The sequence below is a fragment of the Diabrotica virgifera genome, chromosome 9 (assembly GCF_917563875.1).
Source record: "Diabrotica virgifera virgifera chromosome 9, PGI_DIABVI_V3a".
Classification (NCBI taxonomy): Eukaryota; Metazoa; Arthropoda; class Insecta; order Coleoptera; family Chrysomelidae; genus Diabrotica; species Diabrotica virgifera.
Window position 1 is genome coordinate 206,225,317 of NC_065451.1, and position 12,115 is coordinate 206,237,431.

General features: G+C 31.9%; 1 protein-coding gene across 1 annotated transcript in view; it reads left to right on the forward strand.

Annotated features, from left to right (window-relative positions):
• The first annotated feature begins 9,975 nt into the window (after positions 1 to 9,975).
• LOC114334048 (uncharacterized) overlaps positions 9,976 to 12,115 on the forward strand; it is a 39,936-nt gene continuing 37,796 nt past the window's right edge. The window contains exon 1 of the mRNA XM_050662494.1: positions 9,976 to 10,160. The gene's annotated coding sequence lies outside the window, so the exon portion shown is untranslated. The remainder of the gene's footprint in view (positions 10,161 to 12,115) is intronic.

Below are 12,115 nucleotides of genomic sequence, written 5' to 3' on the forward strand. Positions count from 1 at the left end.
TAAACTTATTTCTTTACTTATATGCAAGGATCACTGACTGTTTTTCTCTCTGAAATAAAAACCATTAATTTTTACTTCATAATAATTAGGCTTTATCTTTTAGAACTAATCAGGTTACATATATATTTTTTTTGTATGTGATGTTGATAGTCAAGACTTAACTAATTTTTTTAAATCTACCAGGCCATTTTATTTGAAAAGAGTGGTTGATATTTACGCATACCCTGGGAAAATATTACGGTGTTATTTGCATAATAGTAAAGAACCTAAATTCGCATAAAGTAAGTACGATATTATTTGCATAGTGGTAAAGAATCTAAATTCGCATAAAGTTTATTGTATATTCCTAAATAGTAGTAGGTAGTATAATGTTTATTAGTACTTATCAATAAACATTTTACCTACAAAGGTGTAAACCTTTCTGAGAAAATATTATGGTGAATAGCCGCACACGTATACAGTACCGTCAAAAACAATATTTACAAAATGAATAAAACGCAAAAGTCAGAAGAATTAATATTTTAATTTTACAAATTAATATTTTGTCATATCAATTTACTAGTTCAGTTGCGAATTAGCCACAAATTTGGCTTCTTCCGAAATAAAATAGCAAATTAATACGACAAATTAAATTATTATTATTAAGTATTCTTCTTCTTTAAGTACCGTGCCCAAATTTTAGGCGTGGGTAGCTTCCATAGCAATTTGCCGATATCGTTCTCGATCTTGTGCGGCATCTAATATTTAATCTGCTGATAAGCCAGTCCATTGACAAAGGTTTTGGAGTCATGAATATTTCTTCCGACCAATTCCTCTTTTCCGTCGATCTTTCCATTGAGTATTAACTGCAGCAGCCTGTATCTGCTACCTCTCATTATATGCCCCAGATATTCAAGTTTTGTCTTTTTTATCATCTTGGTTAAATCACCTTGGCCTTGACCTACTCTGTTTAAGACTTCTCTGTTTGAAATGCGTTGAACCCAAGATATTCTGAGCATTCTACGATACGACCACATCTCAAAGGCTTCTAATTTGTTCATCATGTTAACCTTCATGATCCAGGTTTAAATTAAGTATTAATTTGTAAAATTAAAATAATAATTCTTATGATTTATCCGTTTTATTCACTTTGTAAAGATTTTTTTGTCGGCATTGTAACATATGGGGTTTATACACCGCATCCCACGGTAGACCGCATACTACAATAGCACCCATTTGTTATTTCTTAAATAAGTTTTAATATTATGTTTCATATTTTTTAAAGAAGTTGATGGTTATTTATTATTTTGTATTGTTTTTATTTTTTTTATGAAAATAAATTTAGTCCATGTGGTGAGACCGCTCCCGTCTGGAAAAATTTCTGATTCGGATTCTTTGTGGATTCCTATTCAAAAATGTCCCCTTTAAACAAATCTAAAGGGTGCCGGGCGCAATTTTTGGGCAGAAATTGTTTAAACAATTTTTTTAAACAAATACAAAAGATCACGTTTTTTTGCTCCGAAACATAAATTTTTAAGTTTTGTGGGTCATTCTAAACAAGAAAGGTATCTTGTAAATTTTCTCAAAAATTGATAGTTTTCGAGTTATAGGCGTTAAAATCTGAAAAATGCGAAAATACGCATTTTCGAGGGCTAAAAACTCATATTTAAATTTGCGCCTAACCCTAGCGCGAAGAGTGATTGCGCCTAACCCTAATTTAAACCGTTGTTTTTAATTGTTAAATATGCGTGTCCATCCGATTTTTTTGCCGGTGCGGCGCGCTGTATTTCAATAATCTCCAATTTTCCTCCGAAAAATATTTTTTCTAGATTCTTTGGGACATTCTAAATAAAATTTCTTGACATTTTCTCTTTGAAATAAAGTTTCTTGACATTTTTCTCAAAAGTTAACAGTTTTAAAGTTATAAGCGATTTAAAATCCAAAAATGCGTTGTTTTGGCATTTTTCGGATTTTAAATCGCTTATTACTTTAAAACTATTATCTTTTGAGAAAAATGTCAAGGAACTTAGTTTATTTAGAATGTCCCAAATAATCTAGAAAAAATATTTTTCGGAGGAAAATTGGAGATTTTTGAAATAGATCTCGCCGCACTGGCAATAAATCAGATAAACACGTATATTTAAAATTAAAAAATAACGATATAAATTAATTCAGAATCTGGAAGATGAATGTTTAATCTTCAATTTAAGTATCTGGTAACCTCAAAAATACTAATTTAAATATGAGTTTTTAAGCCTCGAAAATGCCTATTTTCGTATTTTTCAGATTTTAAATCACTTATAACTCGAAAACTATCAATTTTTAAGAAAAATTGCAAGATACTTTTCCTGTTTAGAATGACCCAGAAAACCTAAAAATATATGTTCCAGAGTAAAAAAACGTGATCTTTTGTATTTGTTTAAAAAAAATTGTTTAAACAATTTCTGCCCAAAAATTCCGCCCGGTACCCTTCAGATTTGTTTAAAGTGGACATTTTTGAATAGGAATCCACAAAGAAACCGAATCAGAAATTTTTTCGGACGGGAGCGGTCTCACCACATGGACTAATTATTATTACGATAATATTACTATTTATAATAGATCACTATTATCTCTGTTACTATAATACAAAATAGATTGGCATTTTTAGTTGAAGAAATCATTTCCAACAAAAAACGATAATTTTGGCAACATTGTACCATTCGACATTATTCGACTTTTAGTGACGATTCTGCTGAAATAGTTCAGAATCCAGTAGCCCGCTTGAGTATTTGATTTTTATGATATAATTCTTTGACAACTTTATGTTGTCCAACTGCGTGGAGCGGAATTACATGTAAATTGTATGTTCCCTTTAAATATGAATTTATCTGTATATGCGAAATGCTTAGTCTGTACTAGGCCCAGGGATAGGATGTTCTTCATCTGTTCTTCTTTCGTATGTTTCAGAAGACATAATTTTTCTCAAAAGTGGCTTGTCATTTTTTATTTTGTCATGTAATTCGGAACATGACATTACAGAATTTGCTTTAATATTGAGAGGCTCCTTTACAATAGGCAGAGATAATCTTTTTCTTTCAACAGTCCATATAAAATTCATCATCGAAAAGATACGTTCAGTAGGAGCCGAAGTACAAGGCAGACAAAAGATGAATTCTACTATTTTAAAAATATTCGTAAAGGAAACGTTGCTTTTAGAAAATGATTTAAATATTTCTTGCCACTTGTCATGAGTGCTTGGGGTTTCTTCTTTAGGTAGTAATAAAGTCCATTTAGGTTTCAGCTTTTTTTTAGAACTTGGAGAAGTGACGAGCGCTCATCAAATAATTCATCCATATTGACAGAATTCGGTACAATGCTGACTATAGTTAAAGCGCTCTCTTCTATCTCTTTACAGGTAGCCTTATAGCCTTAACCATTTGATTTAGCGCAGAATGAAATTTCCCACCGTTGGGCCAAGTGTTTTCCATTTTTTTTAGTAAAGAAAAAATCCGGACATTTCTCATATCCGGACGCCAATCCGGACATGTCTTTCAAATCCGGACTGTCCGGACGAAATCCGGGCGTATGGTAACCCTACCTATTACTTACATAGAAGGATGCTGATCAAATTAACAACTATTTTTTAACTTTTCAAAATCAGGACTGTCTGTCCAATGTTGTAAGTACCTACCTACTTGTAGTTATTACTGAAAATACCATGGATGAAGAGAGTATCAAATGATCTAGTCTTAAAAAGAATAAATAAAAATAAGGAACTACGGACCACAGTTAAGCGACGAAAATTAGTTTAAGTAATTGACCATATATTTAGAAACCATAAGTAGGTATGGTTTTTTGCAGTTGATCGTTGAAGGAAATATCGAAGGAAGATGCGGCATCAGATGAAAGAAGCTCTTGGCTGCGAAACTTATAGCCAGGGAGGTAGTGTCAAATTTGACCGGAGCATTTTAGCATGGCTATTTTCTTTTTATTTAGGTAGGTGTTCCAAAGCTTATTAACAAATGATGTGTCAGCTGGCCCAAAACCGGAGATTTTAGACAAGAAAAGGTAAAATATGAAAGTTGATGGACAAACGCTACAACTTAAATGTCAAATATTTATATACGTTACTCAGAACATTTGATAGCCTTGCTTACTTGGCTCCTACCTTTCACTCAGGAGATCCGGGTTCAAATCCTGGCGCGGAAAATTCATTTTGTTTTTTAAATTGACATTTTATTTTGAAAAATAATTATTTTTATAATACCACGGCATGTCCACTTGGCCACCTAACATTTTTTGCAACGTACATGATGCAGCTGACGCTTTTTTATTACAATCTAAAATTCATAAATTATTGATTTATACTTTTTAATCTTTGCCACACTAGTCCAAGAATATTTTTCTACTATTGTCCTTTTCATGAGCATTTTTCAGTGCGTAACAAATGATAGGAAAAAGGATAAGTCCATGATAATACACATTTATGACATTTATTCTAACATGACATTTTAGTTAAATCTGACAGTTGTCACATTTTATTTTCAATTTGGAATAAAAACAAATCAAATTTGTTTCTTGCATTTATAAAATGGTATTTTCTTTGATTTGTATAGTCTTATAAATTATACAGATTATATTTGTACTAATCTAATTAAAAAAAAGTATTTCTTTTATTATGGCACCATCTATCGACAACTAGAATAACTAGAATAAACGTTGTTAATGTCTGTAATCACGGACGTGCCTTTTTTTCTGTCACATACAATTTAATGCGTTAGAAAGAAATCGAAAAACTGTGACGCACTGAAAGATGATCATGAGAAAAAGAATATTAACTAGCTGACCCGGCAAACTTCGTACCGCCTTAAAACTAAATAATGTTTGAACGTTTAATACCTAAAAATTACCAGGAAGCCAAAAAATACTAAAAAATATTGCGTACCTATACTTTTTTGTACCAAATGCATAGTTTACGATTCTGTAAAGGACATAGGTACAGACAAACATTCATTTTATATATTATAGAGAATAGGGAAATATTTATATTGCTATTAAAAAATGGGGGTTGGTGAGAGAAAAGTGAAAATTTATGGTTGTATCTTTCGGTTCTACAATATATAAAATTAAGAAAAAACAGTTTGTCCAAAAAAATAACAAATAATATCTCCCTTTTCATTTAGATTGTTGGTCTTACCAACTCAGGAACCTTCAGGGGTTCATGTACAACCAATTTGCTTATTAAGATTAATCATAATATTATGACCAATAATACATAGTTTGCGATTCTATAAAAGACATACAGATTTTTTTATATTGTCTAGTATAAATAATAAAACCGTGATATTATAAAAATAATGATTTTTCAAAATAAAATGTCAATTTAAAAAACAAAAAGAATTTTCCGCGCCAGGATTTGAACCCGGATCTCCTGAGTGAAAGGTAGGAGCCAAGTAAGCAAGGCTATCAAATGTTCTGAGTAACGTATATAAATATTTAATATTCAAGTTGTAGCGTTTGTCCATCAACTTTCATATTTTACCTTTTCTTGTCTAAAATCCCCGGTTTTGTGCCAGCTGACACATTATTTGTTAATAAGCTTTGGAACACCTACCTAAATAAAAAGAAACCAGCCATGCTAAAATGCTCCGGTCAAATTTGACACTATCTCCCGGGCTATTACGTCAATGGCTCGATATCAGGCAGGTCATAAAAACTATGAGATAATCACAAAATATAGAAAATTTCCAAGTGATTGTCCCCAACTTCCGATGAGGCGAGGGCACATAAGAAGAAGCAGAAGTTTTTAAGCAACAATAAAGAGCTTGAATATAAAAATATAGACATAGTCCAGGGTCATAAGGTTTTTTCCATGACACTTGAACAGCCAGGGTACTGAAGCGTTTTTTCGACAGGTAATACCTATAAGAGCAAATTGTAACTATTTCCTGCGTAGGATCTGGCGGCCATTTTTATTTATAAACAATTAAGTGTCAAAAAATGGCATTTTTCACTTTTTTTTTCAAAACAGTGGAAAACAGGGAAACTTATGGTTTTCTTTAGTACAAATATCTTCGAGATTATGGAAAAAGCTTTAAAATGACGTACCTATTGCAAAGTTTGATATACTCATTTATTGTTAATATAATTGCGAAAAAAGGTCGGAATTGCAAAAAAAAATATTTTTGCAATAACTGTTGTAAAAATTAGTGTAGAGCTTTGAAATTTTTGTCAAATAAGGGTTCTTTGGTGCTTAATATGTGATAAAAATTTCAAAGCGATTTATTCAATTGTTTAAATTTTATTCAAATTGTTTATCCCAGAGAGCATTTTTTTTGCAATAACATAAGTCAGAAAAAAATGATGTTAGAACCATTCCACAAGTGTCAAATGAAAGAGCAGGAGCTATATTTTCAACTTGGTTTAAAAAAAGTGAATAAAAAAATGCATTTATTAGAAATAAATAATTATGCAAAAGTATCATAAATCTTTCCTTATAAACTTTTTATTTTGTTATATAAGAAAATACACATATTTATTACATTTTTTATCAATAATGATATAGATAACATTACTTGGTAGTTGTGCACTTAAAACAAGGTAAAAAAGTTATTTTTTTTGGAAAAAGTTATCCAAAAAGTTTATAAAGAAAAATTTACGTTACTTTTGCATAATTATTTATTACTAATAAATGCATTTTTTATTCACGTTTTTAAACCATGTTGAAAATGTAGCTCATGCTCTTTCATTTGACACATGTGGAATGGTTCTAAGGTCATTTTCTTCTGACTTATGTTATTACAAAAAAAATGCTCTCTGGGATAAACAATTTGAATAAAATTTAAACAATTGAATGAATCCCTTTGAAATTTTTATCACATTATATTAAGCACCAAAGAACCCTCATTTGACAAAAATTTCAAAGCTGTACAGTAATTTTTACAACAGGCATTGAAAAAATATTTTTTTGCAATTCTGATCTTTTTTCGGAATTATATTAACAATAAATGAGTATATCAAACTTTGTAATACGTCATTTTAAAGCTCTTTCCATAATCTCGAAGATATTTGTACTAAGAAAATCATAAGTTTCACTGTTTTCCTTTGATTTGAAAAAAAGGGAAAAATGCCATTTTTGACAGTTAATTGTTTATAAATAAAAATGGCCGCCAGATCCTACGCAGGAAATAGTTATAATTTGTTCCTATAGGTATTACATGTCGAAAAAACGCTTCAGTATCCTGGCTGCTGAAGTGTCACGAACAGGGTATATTTTTGTCTTATTACCCTGGCCTAACAAGAGAATATTAAAGTCTTTTTCAAGGGTTCGGTTGCCTCATGCGCCTCTTCTTCTCTTCTTCTTAATGTGCCTCTCTGTGACGAATGTCGATGATCATCATGGTAATCTTTATCTTATCTGCAGCAGCGCAGAAAAGTTGCAAATATATTGTGTTGAACCAGATTCTGAGGTTCTTTAACCAGGATGTTCTTCTTCTCCCTGGACCTCGCTTTTCAAATATTTTTCCTTGCAGGATGGCTTGTAAGAAGGCATATTTTCCATGTAAGAAGCTACATCTAGCTTTCAAAATTTGATGGTGCTCAGTACCTCTCGCTTCTTCTACATTCTTCTGAGGACCTCTTCATTTGTGATCCGGTCCGTCCACGGGATGTTAAGAATTCTTCGATATAAATGCTTCCAATTTTCTGCACATATTATCGCTCAAGATTCACGATTCAACAACATAAAAAAGGACAGAGAAGACGCAGCATTCTTAGTTTTATGCCAAGAGACAGGTTTTACCTCTTATATCTTGGTTGACCTCAAACAGCTCACATACCTGTGGGTACATATAACAGGACGGCAGTGAGGAGGAGGAAATACGCAAAGGAGGAAATATGCATGCTAACAAAGAATACTCTCTGTCGCAGGTTTTTGGACCCAAAGACCTCCATAGGTAAGTAAAGTTAAAAATATGTATATGTATACCTAAACCCATCATACGACCAATAGCTACATATGGCGTAGAAACATGGATCATGACAGAAAAGACAATAAACTTTATTAATACTTTTGAAAGAAAGATATTAAGAAGGATGTTTGGTCCCATTTGTGACAATGGTATGTGGAGAATAAGGTTCAATCACGAGTTATACCAATATTGCACACAACTCTATAGCAGATTACGCAAAAATAGAAAGCTGCGCTGGGTTGGTCACCTTATAAGAATGAATAATGACAGAATACCTAGTAGAACGCTTAGTAGAAATATGGCGGGATGGCGGCCTGTGAAATGATATTTCACTCACTTCGCTATGGAAAAGTTATATAGCGCGATTGCCAAGAGTAAAATAGGGAAGGCACAGGACTAGAAGACATTCTTGTGAAGCAAATCAGGCGTTTTGGAGTCCAAACAAAATAATGGCTACTGGTAGTTTTTAACAACTGTTTAGCTAATAGAGAAGAAGAGGAAGACCTCAGATGAGATAATGCGACGACCTCAAAAAGCATGCCGGATCCCGATGGTTGACCACAGCGTTGGACAGAAACTAATGGAAAAGAGAAGGGGAAGCCTTTGTCCAGGATAGATTAAGCCTCGACGATAGAAGATAGATTAGCTAGTAGTCGGACTCCTAACATCTGGAAGAAAGCCATGATTATCGCTATCCTAAAATCGGGAAAATCACCTAACGATGCCAAAAGCTTCGCCCTATATATCCCTGCTATGCCACATCTGTAAGAAGATGTATGAGAGATTGATAAAAAATTGCGTCTCAGCTAATTCTACGGTAAACTTTTCTTCTTTGATTTCTGGTTTAGAGTTCTTTCGTCGTCTGAATTTTATACTAACGTTTCCCAACAACATATGATTACTACATACGTTTTCGAACCTATCTTGTATGAAATATTCCCCATTTATCATCATTCAATCTTTGCTTGTCCACTGCTGGACATAGATCTCCCTCATAATTTTCCATCTATTTCGATCTTGTGCCTATTACATCCAATTAATATGATAACGTTTTAGATCATCAGTCCAACGTGTTGGTGGACGACCTCTGCTTCGGCAGGCATCATTTCTTGTTCTCCATTGCGAATCTCATCACCTAAGTATTTGTAAGGAAAGTTGAAGGGTTGGTATACAATTAACCCTTATAGTCCTTATTTAAATAATTACTGCTTCATCTGCTACAACATACTTTATTTACAAGTCTTTGAAGTGTATTATAAACAATAACATTATATCTGCCAAACCATGTCGCAATTCTACGTACAATAATATAATTCATTCTCTCGTGTTTTGTCGTCTATTTTATATTTTATTCTTAACTCAAAACAACACGTCTTATGGGTTCACCTGAGTTCAATGTCACTTCACTAATACATATCTTATAAGGCTATTTAAAATTAACTTAAAACATATTATTCTATATAGATTGTCCTAATGATATTACACCATTACCTGGTCTATGGATCTTGTTTCTACTCATATATTATCTTCGTGACTACAAAATTTGTCATTATCTGGGTTTTAGATATATGTATTTACTTTCGAAGTAGCGAAGAAAGGTAGAGCTGATTTAAAAGTTCTTTGGCCTCATCTATCCTATCAGCTATTAGCACAATATCATCTGCAAACCTCAGACGGCTAAGCTTTTCTCCGTTTATGTTTATGCCCTTATGTCCGTCAGTTTTGCCTTTTTACATATAGGTATATTCCAAAAGCGTAGTGAATAGTTTCGGCAATATGGTGCACATTTTTATTAATACATTTTTACCAGCTCTAAATTAATTTTGAAAGCATTCTTCCACTCCGCCATATTTTCAGCATCAATCGTTCCTTGTTCATCCTTCATGCTGAATTCGCAGTTTAATATAGGTACAACCTATATTACAACGACCTCTACCAAGAAAGGTTTATTGTAATTTTTTGTCAATGAACCCTTCTGTCCTTTAGATCATCTGAATACGATATACTGCGATGATGCTTTCTCTTTTACTTTACATAACACTCCACTACGCGCGAGAGTAAAATCCAACCAGTGAAAGTGTTTTTGGGTGTAGCAAAACATTAACGTTGAATGATATGTGATCAACTGAAGAACTTTCCCATTTTTAAATTGTATTTTATGTAAATAATAAAACAGTGAATTTTGTGCTTCAAACCAATTCTACGTAAAAGTTAATATTAAGAATAAAGGTGAGTAAAAAATATTTGTAGTGTAAGTAGGTAATATAGTATAAATATTGTTCTGCAGCTATTTTCTTGTGGCATCTTAATGCAATTTAATATTTTATTTGCGAATAAAGCCACAATTTTAATTTAAAATAAGTTTATTTTGATGTTTGGATTTTCACTTTAGTCCAATAAATGACCGTTTTGGAGTGTAATTTTCAGTGGCAGCTCCGAATTGCATGAAAATTTGGATTTAGATTCTACTTACCCTCCACTTCAAAGTTGAATTTGTACCGTTGGTTGCTTTCACTTGGGGGGTGACAGTCACTCCTTTTCGGGGGTGAAAAAACTGATTATAAGCAACTTTCGTTCTATAGAGTTTTTTATGTAAGGTCAACACTTTTCGAGATATTTGCGATTGAAAATGTTTATTTTTTGACAAAAAAACTACGTTTTCAGATGGTTTTCTGCAAATAACTCAAAATGTAAATATTTTATCAAAAAAAAATATTCTTAGAAAAAGTGTAGCTTATAAAAAAACTTAAAAAAATGGTACATCAGAGTCTATAAACCGAGTAAAAGCAAAGTTGTAGCTCATGAAAAATACGTTCTTATTCGTATAATTCCAAATCGAATATTTCAACGTAAAATCACCGAAAAATTAAGATATTCTCGGGAAGAACTAATTAACATTTTTTAAAGTGTTTAAAAAAAGCTTTATTTTTATTTTTTACAAAAGTTTCTAGCATCAAAAATAAACGAATTATGCTGAAAAAAAAGTTGGCCCTTTTTTTGGGAGAAAAACTGGAAATCTCTCTCTATTTAGCACCCTAAATAAAATTAATAGTTACCGCTTTACCATTTATATTATGGTATATTGTTTATATGATCTGTAAGTTTGACTTGGCTGAAGTGCTTATTTTTTGAAAAAGTATGGTTGTATAGTAAAAAAAAATTTTTCTAAAAATTTTGGAAAAATTTCCTTTTTTCGAAATAATTTAAAAAGTATTAGTGATACGAAAAATCTCGAAGAGTAAAAAAAGTGTAGGTTTTGTTGTTATAAATATGCTAGCTTCATTTTGATTTTCCGTAAGACAAAAATTGGTTAAGATATGGCTATTCAATATTTGCATACACTCGTGTATGGTGACTCGTTCAAGCCCTTTCAACTATAACCTTTTCAAAAATTAGCACTTTAAACCGGTGAAACTGACAGATCATATAAAAAATAGAAAAGTAAAGTAAATTGTTTGTAAAGCGGTAAAGATTAATTTCATTTGAGGAGCTACACACGGGGCGATTTTCATGATTTTTGAAGTTATACTTCTTTAGGCACGAGGGTGAATTTTTACATTCCCTGGCGCATGCGCCACCGACAGTATTGTATTAGTCGCTACATCTTTTAAGTTATGTGGCGCAAATAAGGTGTGCGTGAAAAGAATATATTATTAGTGTTTTTAGTGTTTTTAGTAAATATATTTATTATAATTTTTATGTCTATGGATTTGTCTTCCTCCACATAAGTATTATTGAAAATATTTATTTTCAATTAATGTATCTGTCGCCGTGATTGTAATTAGGTCCGAGAAATGATCGACTGAATACAAAAGCGGTGGTAGGTGATCGGTAGAGCATTCGCCTAGGGATCGAGAGGTCCCCTGTTAGAATCCTAACAAAGTCATATCATTTTTTAATTTTTGGTATTCTTTTTGTTCTTTCTAAAATTAGTTTAATATTTAAATACAATACAAAAAAAACTGTTTAAAGTAGATAGGTATATTGATTTCGTTGAAATCATAATATGAAGTTAGATTATATTATAATAGAAGTATAACTTCTTACGTACGTACAAAGTACACACACATTCTTTTCTTTTTCCAAAAAAAAAAAAGGGAGTCAACTTGATTTTGAGCATAACTCGCTTATTTTTAATGCTAAAAACTCTTATAAACAATTAAAATGAAGCTTTTTGTAAACAC